This window comes from Olea europaea, unplaced genomic scaffold (genome assembly GCF_002742605.1).
Source record: "Olea europaea var. sylvestris unplaced genomic scaffold, O_europaea_v1 scaffold1469, whole genome shotgun sequence".
Lineage (NCBI taxonomy): Eukaryota > Viridiplantae > Streptophyta > Magnoliopsida > Lamiales > Oleaceae > Olea > Olea europaea.
Genome location: NW_019232246.1, coordinates 83,196 through 95,621, shown reverse-complemented (window position 1 = coordinate 95,621; position 12,426 = coordinate 83,196). Strand labels below are relative to the sequence as shown.

The window sequence follows — 12,426 nt, the reverse complement described above, 5'->3', positions numbered from 1 at the left end:
AAAAATACATTCTTAAATAGTAATTTGACTTCATTTCAACTACACATTTTTAATAAAATAACATTACGTACAAATTTAATTTTTTTCTTATTTTTAGCAACACTTTTTCATCAATACACTATTCAAAAATGAATTTTTATGAAAATAATATGACTCAAACAAGGACTTAGTCCTGTTTGGTGCCCATTATTTCAAAATAAAAAAAGTTTTAAATATTATTTTTAGGAGAACGTACAATTAAAAAGTATGAAAAAAATTTTGATTTAAGTGTGGAATGTCTTATTTTATGAACGTATTGTTAAAAATGATCCTATAATAAAAAAAGTGTCAAAACTTAAAACAATAGGCACCAAACAAAGGCTCAATTATAAGAATGGTTAAATTGAGTGTCGAACAGTGAGATTCTTGGAAACAAGACCCTAGACCGTTTGTACCCATTATTTAAAATTTTAATGGTTGAAATAGTATTATATTTTTTATAAAAAATATGTGATTAAAAAGGAAAAAAATCCTTGATTCGTGTAATATTATTTTATGGATAATTATATTACCACTACAAATTTTATGAAGTGCACCACAATTTTCTTATTTAATAAAACATCCTTAAGTAAAATTACACAATTAGAATTTTAGTATACTTTTTAATTAAATAAATTATTATTACACCACAAATATAAGCATAATTTCTTTCTTTCTTTTTCCTCAACATCTCATTGTTTATAATTTTTTCCAGCGGCTTTTGTTTTCTTCCATGGCGACAAGATAATTTTTTCCCTTACGGGAAATGAATTTATTTTTCAAGTTTGAAAATTAAGAATTTGTTTTTTTATTTTTATTTTGTTAAGCTAAACAAATTTGTTATGATTTTAAAACAAATATGTAAGATTCTAATTTTTAATTGTTAAATGGGTTTATGAATTTACGCGTATATATACTCACCATAATTTCATGAATTACGCGCATCCATCATGTGGAACATACACAAGCTGTACCACTCATTACCATGAATTGCATATATATAGGTAAACCATAAATGACTTTGTGTATAGGTGTGTCAGCTTTCGTGGATACTTGTCAATGGGGTATATAAATTTTTGAAAATTGTTCTTAATCAACAAAAGATTTTATTGTTATATTGTATTTTCTACATGATCGTAATAAATTTAATTTTTTTTATAACTTCTCATAATTCAATTTTATTTGTCCTAAATGTTAGGAAAATGACGACGACTTCAATATATACAATTATACGTAATACTTTACTACTGATGAAGTATGAATAAATCGTATATAAAATTTATGTCTATTAATTCAATTATGAAACATGTCCAATTTATCAAAAATATGTCATAAATGCTTCCTCAAGTTGGGTTTTAAATGCGTCCAATGAATTATTAAAACCTTTTTATCCATGAAATTATAAGGATGATGTCAATAAAATTTTTTAATTTCCACTTAAAAGTGCTTCCAAAATAGACTTCCAAGATTAAAAACTGAAATTGCTAATACATTAAAAATTTACATTTCGAATAAAAATGGTAACATAAACAAATTACTGACAACTTTAAAGGATCCTTTCAGACATATTAATTATTTGTGACAAACATTCAATTTAAATGAGGGGAAATGTTGAGAAAATGATGATTAATATTGGTGATAAGTATACCACAATATTATATTAATGTTATTTTTCAATTCTTTGTTTTTATTGAATTAGGAGTAATTGTAAATTTATTGTGGTGTATTCATTGAAAATATATTTTAATTGTAGTGTAATTACAATGTGGTGTAGTAATTAAAATTTGTAGTGGTAATATAATTAGCCTTATTTTATTAGATAATATATGGTTAATAAAGAGAGATAAAAATTAATTACAATTTTAATGACTAATGAGGGCCAAACTAATGTAATTAATCTACGAGCTTGCCAAAATCTTTTGTCGTTTTTGTACGTTCTCACAATAGTTGAGATCTACTTTTCATTTATGTTGTTCAATTTGTTGTCCGTTCAATTACAAATTGATACATAATGAAAAATTAAAATTGATGCTAAGATTGATTTTAATTTGTTATGATATGTCAATTTGTAATTGATTGAACAACAAAAATAGATAGCAGGTATCAACTCGTTCTCACGCCATTCTTGGACTTTGTTTAATACTCGTTTTATGAAATTCATTTTTCATTAAATTTATTTTCAATCATATATTTTATCAAAATCTATTAAAAATCTAATTTTTATCTAAACAAAACGGAATTTTGATTTAGTTCATGTTATATCAAGAAGATGTATAACAATACATGTTCATCTAACAATACAATCGTGTGTACGTATATGCATTATAAACAAAATTTATTCTACTTACAAATAATTGGAGAGGTAATAAAAGAGATAATTAGAGTATGTCCAATCCACCATCTCTTTATAACAAATTTGCTCACGTAGAGTCAAATGTCTATGAGCAATTGTCTTTCAAAACAGAGTGGATATCGTACTAACAAATTTAACATCATTGTCATCAAGAAGCTGACAAACATAATATCTTATTCAATCATGCTACACGGCCAGATTCAGTTACATAATTTTTTTTTTCAAACTATACTTGACAAGTTTTCATTGAAAGTTCGAAAAACAAACCACAAAAATACTCAATCATGAGCTGACAGATCACCCTTTTTTCCCTATTTGAGTATCATTTTTCTTTCTGATTTTCTGAAATTTTTTGAACAAGATAAGCATAATTTTAGGAAGATTATCTTTTGAAATTGATGATCAAATGTCAATTGAAAGTTTTATTTATAATTTTTGGATGTGTCTATTTATCTAAAAGGCAAGACCTTTCAAAATATTGCCAATTCAAGAAAAATGCAAGAGTTGTTTCACGAAAAGTTGTATGAAGAAATGATGAGACAAATCTTGAAACAAATCTTTCAAAATTAAAGCCAAATTAAAATATCTAGATCTCTACTTCATCAAGAGTAATACTATGTAGCAATGCTACCTAACCTGGGATTGTAAACTCAATGAGGGTAAATAGCATTATTATTTCATCAAATATTCATCTCCTCCGTCCTGAAATGAGGACATTTTCAGAGTTCAAACTTTTCCATTTTCCAACATTTGCATGTGAGCTTGCTAGATTCTATGTGTACCAAACTTTCAATTGTTCATAGTTATTCTCTAAACTTCTTGGACAGGGTAAAAAATAGGGCACCCCTCTGCCTTTTCTGTTCTCTAAAATACTAACTACAACGAAGAGTTGGAACTGAATACAAAGACTGCGAGGTTTACTCTAGAAAAGAGGAACAAGAAAGCTTCTCTCCTAAGGTTGCACGTCTAGGGACGTGAGGGGGGTGTCAGAACCTATTTTTATTTTTATTTTTTCGTGTTCTATTTTGGATTACTACGATCTTTTTTGCGTGTTTATAGTTTTCTAAACTTTCATCACTTATAAAATTCATGTTTGGCCCCCATTTTTTGAAATGAAAATGGGTTAAATAGTTTTTTTTTTTTTTTGAAAAATAAGTGATTAAAAAAAAATGAAATTTTTTTTTTTTAAATTTACTTATAATATTATTTTATCGTAAAGTGATTAAAATGAGGGAAAAAAATATATTAAACTATAATGAAAACAAAACAAAATACAATAAAATTTAATGGGGCCAAATGGGGGCTTAGTTTCAAGTTATTAAGGAGCTATCAATAAGTATTGGATAGAACCTATATAATTCAAACGAATCACGCTACGTGTACAGGTTGAAGGTTTACAGATTTGGCGTAGATAAGACACTGGGATGGAGTGGTTGGTTCATTTTTGGGGAAAAAAATCACATGGGACCTGGCCCCATGTGAGGGTCTGTATAGAGCCTGTTGAACAACTCTTAATTTTCAGAGTTCAAACTTTTCCATTTTCCAACATTTGCATGTGAGCTTGCTAGATTCTATGTGTACCAAACTTTCAATTGTTCATAGTTATTCTCTAAACTTCTTGGACAGGGTAAAAAATAGGGCACCCCTCTGCCTTTTCTGTTCTCTAAAATACTAACTACAACGATGAGTTGGAACTGAATACAAAGACTGCGAGGTTTACTCTAGAAAAGAGGAACAAGAAAGCTTCTCTCCTAAGGTTGCACGTCTAGGGACGTGTGGGGGGTGTCAGAACCTATTTTTATTTTTTCGTGTTCTATTTTGGATTACTACGATCTTTTTTGCGTGTTTATAGTTTTCTAAACTTTCATCACTTATAAAATTCCTGTTTGGCCTCCATTTTTTGAAATGAAAATGGGTTAAATAGTTTTTTTTTTTTGAAAAATAAGTGATTAAAAAAGAATGAAATTTTTTTGATTTACGTGTAATATTATCTTATAAAAGATTGTGTAATTGAAAGTAAGAGAAAAAAAAATAAAATAAAATTTAATGGGGCCAAATGGGGGCTTAGTTTCAAGTTATTAAGGAGCTATCAATAAGTATTGGATAGAACCTATATAATTCAAACGAATCACGCTACGTGTACAGGTTGAAGGTTTACAGATTTGGCGTAGATAAGACACTGGGATGGGGTGGTTGGTTCATTTTTGGGGAAAAAAATCACATGGGACCTAGCCCCATGTGAGGGTCTGTATAGAGCCTGTTGAACAACTCTTAGATCATATAAAATAATAAGAGCTCATAATTACATCATGTTGACCCGCTAGACTAATGTAACTTTGTGTTAAACCTTTTCGGGAAAAGACAAGAAGCTAAGAGTGCTGGTAATGAAGCATCGGTATATGAGTTCAAGATACTATTGAACTTGCAGTACAATATATTTTGTATAAATCCACTTAGTATTATAACAGAGGTATGCGCGTGCGCTTCGGTTCGGAAGAATTGGTATTCTTTAGAAAGCTCAGGTGCCAGTATAGTTTGAATTATGCTTTGATTGATGGAATATTGTATTGGCGTGGAAACGACGGACTGCTCCTCCAACTTGATCTTGTGGTAGACTGCCTTCCTAGGGGCATTTTCGCAACTAACTCATGGTTCAAGACCTCCTACCTTTGACCCACTCAAATTTCAAAATAAGGGGAGGGAAAGGGCCCTGGCCTTGTCAGATCCCTTTGTGAGTCTTCTGTTGAAGAATTTATCCTGAGTAGTCTCTTAAATACGATGAAATAGGCCTTGTGTAATTGAAAGTAAGAGAAAAAAAAAATTTAATGGGGCCAAATGGGGGCTTAGTTTCAAGTTATTAAGGAGCTATCAATAAGTATTGGATAGAACCTATATAATTCAAACGAATCACGCTACGTGTACAGGTTGAAGGTTTACAGATTTGGCGTAGATAAGACACTGGGATGGGGTGGTTGGTTCATTTTTGGGGAAAAAAATCACATGGGACCTAGCCCCATGTGAGGGTCTGTATAGAGCCTGTTGAACAACTCTTAAATCATATAAAATAATAAGAGCTCATAATTACATCATGTTGACCCGCTAGACTAATGTAACTTTGTGTTAAACCTTTTCGGGAAAAGACAAGAAGCTAAGAGTGCTGGTAATGAAGCATCGGTATATGAGTTCAAGATACTATTGAACTTGCAGTACAATATATTTTGTATAAATCCACTTAGTATTATAACAGAGGTATGCGCGTGCGCTTCGGTTCGGAAGAATTGGTATTCTTTAGAAAGCTCAGGTGCCAGTATAGTTTGAATTATGCTTTGATTGATGGAATATTGTATTGGCGTGGAAACGACGGACTGCTCCTCCAACTTGATCTTGTGGTAGACTGCCTTCCTAGGGGCATTTTCGCAACTAACTCATGGTTCAAGACCTCCTACCTTTGACCCACTCAAATTTCAAAATAAGGGGAGGGAAAGGGCCCTGGCCTTGTCAGATCCCTTTGTGAGTCTTCTGTTGAAGAATTTATCCTGAGTAGTCTCTTAAATACGATGAAATAGGCCCTTGACCGGTGTGGCTAATCAGGTCAATTTCGGGAAGCGGTGAAGGAACCAAAGATAGAATTAGGAATGCAATCACGTGCCTTGAAAAAAGATTGGGGCTTTCTTGCTTCAGCATACGAGGGAAATGCTCTGAGTACTGAATCCCTGGGGATTGAAGGGATAAGTGGAACAGGAGGGCGTGGAAGAACTAAAAGTAATCCATAACATAATATTTTATACCTTTTCGGCTTAGAACTAGAAGATGCTTTTGCCATTTTTTTACTCCCTAAGCTCAGATTTTCTTCAATGATTTATGTGAATCAATAATATATATGATTTAGTCAACGCTAAACACCAAACTCAAATTTACGGTTTACTATAGCATCGGTATATGAGTTCAAGATACTATTGAACTTGCAGTACAATATATTTTGTATAAATCCACTTAGTATTATAACAGAGGTATGCGCGTGCGCTTCGGTTCGGAAGAATTGGTATTCTTTAGAAAGCTCAGGTGCCAGTATAGTTTGAATTATGCTTTGATTGATGGAATATTGTATTGGCGTGGAAACGACGGACTGCTCCTCCAACTTGATCTTGTGGTAGACTGCCTTCCTAGGGGCATTTTCGCAACTAACTCATGGTTCAAGACCTCCTACCTTTGACCCACTCAAATTTCAAAATAAGGGGAGGGAAAGGGTCCTGGCCTTGTCAGATCCCTTTTTGAGTCTTCTGTTGAAGAATTTATCCTGAGTAGTTTCTTAAATACGATGAAATAGGCTCAAAAAAAAGAAGAAAAACAATGAACTAATTGCAATCAAAGTCCTAAATTTTCAAAAAATTACAAACGAGTTAAAAATATATTTTTAAAAATCAAAACCGAAAAAAAAAAGCAAAACCTTTATTGTTGCTTGCCATTAAAATTTCAAATAAAATTATAAAACCTTTACAAGTTTGAAAGACCACATATATACATTGCTGTCGCGTGTCCCAGGAGGGCGTGGAAGAACTAAAAGTAATCCATAACATAATATTTTATACCTTTTCGGCTTAGAACTAGAAGATGCTTTTGCCATTTTTTTACTCCCTAAGCTCAGATTTTCTTCAATGATTTATGTGAATCAATCATATATATGATTTAGTCAACGCTAAACACCAAACTCAAATTTACGGTTTACTATATCGACATCCTCAGAAGACCGAAAATCCTCATTTAGGTCTATAGCCTTCGGCAAGAAAGTAATCATAAAGAGCGCCGACATGAAAGATGACATTTAGAGAGAAGCTACTGACATTGCCATAGCTATAAATTGTTTTCATTTCACTCAAAATAAGAAAAAAATAAGCAAAACCCACTAATTTTTTCCCTAGTTTTTGGGTTTCTTTTATGTTGATTTCCATTTCTTGAAAAGCATTGATTTTTATATATAGAATCATAGATTCACACATATAATTTATTGAAATTTATCAAAATTTCAATGCTCTCCAATTTGGTGGGTAAAGAATATATTTTTAACTCATTTATAATTTTTTAAAAATTTGGAACTTTGGTTGCAATTAGTGGATGGTACTTTCCAAAAATGAGTTGAACTATGTTAAAGATCGCTATAAAAAACCACCTAAAATTGGACCCCCTCAAAAATGACCAAAATTGATACTTTAAAACCCCCACAACCGATACCCAAAACTCCCCAAGCGCCCCTAACAGTTCTCATTAGGGGAAAATGGAGTTGACGATGGTGGAGGAAATGAGGCGGGAACGATGACCGATGCTGTTGTGAGAGCACTTCAAGTGACTACGAGAGTCATCAGCTAAGGCAGATGTGGTTTGTTCTATGGGAGAGATTAGGCAAGTTAGGAGTTGGGGTATTTCTCTTATTTATTTTTTTGTTTTTATTTTTCAATTGTTTTAATTATTTAAATGTTAAAAGATCGTTTTGCATTTTTTAAAATTGGTCAAATTAAGGTCAAACAATTAGCTTTTGGTCAATTGACAAATTTTTGGATGGAAACGGTTAAAGGTCCTTTTGGTGCACAATCAATAAAATTTTGGACTATACTACACATTTTTGAAAAGTTTGAACCTCTCACTATAAATTTCCTTTGTTTTAATTAATTAAATGTTAAAATATCATTTGGCTTTTTTTTTTTAAAAAAATTGATCAGAATATTGTCAAATGCTTGACTTTTGGTCAACTTATAGATTTTTGGACGGAAACATATTTCTAAAAAAAAAATTGGGATATATCTATTACGATTTGAAGGTGTGGGACCTCAGCTACAAATTTCCTTTACAATAGAACAATACAAATGAGAAACGGAAAAAAACCCAAAATTAAAGGGAAACCCTATGGGCCAGTGCCAGTGCCACCCGACAAGTTTACTTTCCAGCCGAAGCCAAGTATTTTCTCTTGCATTGGCTCTACAAAAGTGCATCAACTCAAAAGTCAGACCATTTTTCCCTTGGCCAAAAGATCCATTCCTACATTCTTAAAATTGGGTTCAAAATCCAATCTAAATAGTAATTTTTATTAAGTTTCTTATTCTTTACATATAATCTTGCCTGTCTTATGGTCCGCCAGGTGTTTGATGAATTGCCGAGACAAACTTTTCCTGGCTTATAGTTACATAATATCGGGCTATACGAAATATGGGTTTGTTGAGAATCTTTTGATTTGGTTCGGGAACGGTGTTATTCTATTGGAAGTCCTAATGGATATACCTACTCCATGGTCCTGAAGGGCTCAACTAATTTAAATGTGGCAATTCATTCAAAGCATATAGGGAGGGAGGTTCATGCGCATATAGTGAGACCTTACATTGAGATTGATGATGTGCTTTATAAGGCATCTTTTTGTTTCAATTCACATTACACGACCTTGGTTGACTTATGCTTGAAGAATGGAAGGGTGAAGTGGGAGAAAAAAGAGTGTTTAATTTGATATTGGAGAAGAATTTGGTGTGTTGTATGTCAATGATCACGGGTTACATGAATCATTGGGATGTGGAGGATGCTGAAGATGTGGTTGAAAAGTCAGTGGAGAAATGTGTGGTGGCTTAAATACTATGAATGATGGTTAAAGCAACCACTTGAAACAGCTGAGCAGGCGATTGAGATTTATGTTGATATGCAAGGGCTAAGATAGTCCCAAAAGATCAAACTTATGTGAGCTTCATTGGAGCTTACTCCGTGTTTTCAGCTTTTGAAATCGATCAGCTAGTTCAAGCACAACTTATGAAAACTGATTTTTTAATGGACATAAAATTGGGAAGTACTATGACAGACATGTATTCCCGATGTAGGCAAATTGAGGATGCAAGACTAGTTTTGATCACATGCCCACAAAGAATGTGTTTTCATGGACTTTTATGATTGATGAAGACAGGAAGAATGGGAGTCCAAATGAAGCACTTGAGCTCTTAGATAGAAAATTAATGGTGTGTCCCACTGTGCCAAGTTACATTACATTTTTTGGTGATGTGTCTGCCTGTGCCCATGCCGGATTAGTTGCTAAAGAAAGGCAGATATTTCAGAGCATGTATACAGATTGTCTTGGTGAAACTGAGATTGGAGTATTGTGCTTGTACGGTTAATCTCTTAGGGCGTATTGGAAGCATGAATCTGTAAAGCAAATGACTGACAATCCTGATTCTGATGTTTTTGGCAGCTTTGCTTGGTTCTTGTAGATTGCATGACAATGTGGAGTTGGCTAACAGTGCTGACAATAAGGTTTTCAAGGTTAATGCCAAGAGTCAACCTGGGGCATATGTTGCATTATCCAATACATTAGCTGAGTCTGGAAATTTGGATAGCTCAAGGCAACTCAGAGAGTTGATGAAGGTTAGGGGAATAATGGAAGGTATTGTCTTCTCTTGGGTTGGTTCAACTATTGTCATCTTACATGTTTATTGGTTACAACCATTAAAATGTCTATTTGTTCCTGCATCAGTAACACCTGCAGTTGCATATGCCTCAAATTTTATAATCATTCACTGGAAATTTATTTTTATACGAGTGTCAAGGCTACCACTGATTTGACCATGAAAATAGATCGGTAACTCCCCAATATTCTTGGCACAGGGTTTTAGATGATTGATAATCATGAGATAATCTACTTCAATGTCCCTGAGTTTCGTACGAAGTACTCTAGAGCAAGTTGTCTGAGCATAGACCCCAGAAGAGCTAGAGATCACTCTCAATTATCTTCCTAAAAAGAAAAAAAATGGTCTATCCAGGTTTGTGTAACCTAAGGAGAAACAAGATGACTTGATAGTAACACCGAGGCTTTACAGGTGAAGCTGCTTGTCTCAATCTGTAAACTCAGTTTTTATTTATACTTGAAAAATTCAGATTTTCTCTTTGAAAGTGAAAAATAAAATAAAATATGGAAGCTAGTCATGGAATTTTGCTTCATCATATTTTGTTTCCAGTTCAAGCCTATCTATTTAAGAATAGGAAGGACATACTCAGGGTATATTAACTATGGAGCCCATGAGGTGTAGCTGATAAGGAGAGTATAGAACTGAAATCTCCAAAGGTAGCTTGGACATCTAAATTTATGGATTACAACGAGTATTTTCACTGAAATTAATGATTGAAGGAGTTTTTGTGCCGGCCACTGAAGAACTTATGGGCACACACAAACTGGCTTTTAACTGATCCCTAAAACTGTGGAAACTGAATATTGCACACATTGTGCATTGCTATCAATTTCAACAAGTACCTAAAACCATAGAAAATGTACATTGCACACACTGCCCAGATTTATCGGATGCATCATTGCTATATGCGAAAAAAGTTCTATATAGATGGAAGGCAAATACAATCCTAGATGTAAAACATATGGAATACCCTAGCAGAGGCCTAACCAGCATCTGGTTTATTCTTTCTAAGTAACTCTGAACTCTTTATCCGTTTATCAACTTTTTAAAGAGGAAGGCATCCTTTGCATGAAAAATCTTCCAGATTTTTCCATACAATGGCTTCTCTTCGAGAAAATTGTTTTCTCATTCTTCTCTTTATTTTTGCAGCATCATTTTATCGGGAAACATCATGCTCATCTAATGATCATGACATGTCAATAATACTTGAGAAATGGATGGCTCAACATAGACGCATTTACAAGAGTAATGAAGAGAAAGAGAAGCGATTTAAGGTGTTCAAAGATAATGTAGAGTTCATAGAAAGCTTCAACAGAGCTGGTAATAACACATACAAGCTCGGGATCAACAAATTTGCAGACTTGACCAATGAAGAGTTCCTTGCTATGTACACTAGAAACTCTACTCCGTCCTTTCAGACATCGTCAACAACCTCGTTCATGTACGAAAATGTAGAGGTACTACCAGTTAGTCTTGACTGGAGAGCAAGGGGAGCTGTTACCCCGGTTCAGGACCAAGGACAATGTGGTTAGTCATATTGACACCAAACTGTGTTTCCTAATATGTTTCAACTTTCATCTTTCCTTTCATCCTTCATTAATTAATCGTATTTGCTATGGATACGTAGGAAGTTGCTGGGTATTTGGAGCAGTGGCTGCTATTGAAGGCCTTATAAAGATCAAAACTGGAAATTTAGTTTCATTATCTGAGCAACAAATAATAGACTGTATAAGTACTTCGGATGCCTGCAATGGTGGCTGGATGGACATGTTTTTGAATTTGTTAAGAAAAATCATGGCCTCACCTCAGACAAAAACTATCCTTACAGTGCAAAAAAAGGAACTTGCAGTGGTATTAAGTCATACTCTTTTGTAGCAACGATAACTGGCCATCACTGTATTCCCAAAAATAATGAGAGAGCACTGTTAAAGGCTGTGGCTAACCGACCCGTCTCTGTTGCAATTGACGGAAGTCAGTTCCAGTTCTACAAGAATGGGATTCTAACCGGCAAGTGTGGAACGAATCTAAACCACATTGCTGCAATAGTTGGGTATGGTGCAAGTAAAGATGGTACCAAGTATTGGATATTGAAAAATTCTTGGGGTCCAGACTGGGGAGAAAAAGGGTACATCAGGGTGCAAAGGGGCATCAAAGCCAGAGAAGGCATGTGTGGTATTGCTAAGCATGCTGCATATCCAACAAAATAAGTTTTTAGTAGCAATCGAATTGTCTCACTTTCCTATTTGGAGTTAGTTTACCTATCTAGATTGGCAGTGGAATAATGGAAGATCTTGGATGTAAGTTCTTGCTATTGAACCTGTGTACCTAAATCCGGAATGAATGTTAAAAATGGTGACAATTACAATTAAATGTCACGAACAAAAATAAAATAAGGACTTTTTGAACTGTCACTAGCAAATGAGCAGGGTAGGAGGCAAAATTATGGATCACCATATTCCTATTTCTAGAGTTGTGATTACACGTACAATATAACTTACCTGAATTACCTTCAATGGGTCGCATTTCTCTTCATATTCAAATCTTTGTCATTTGCTGTAATATTAATGGTTAATTGTTACCAAAATTTTGTGTACACAATATAAATCATATGCTTCTTTATGAGGG

General features: G+C 33.6%; 1 pseudogene; it reads left to right on the top strand.

Annotated features, from left to right (window-relative positions):
- Positions 1 to 8,273: 8,273 nt before the first annotated feature.
- On the top strand, positions 8,274 to 12,206 carry LOC111376197 (annotated as a pseudogene).
- The last annotated feature ends 220 nt before the right edge of the window (positions 12,207 to 12,426 follow it).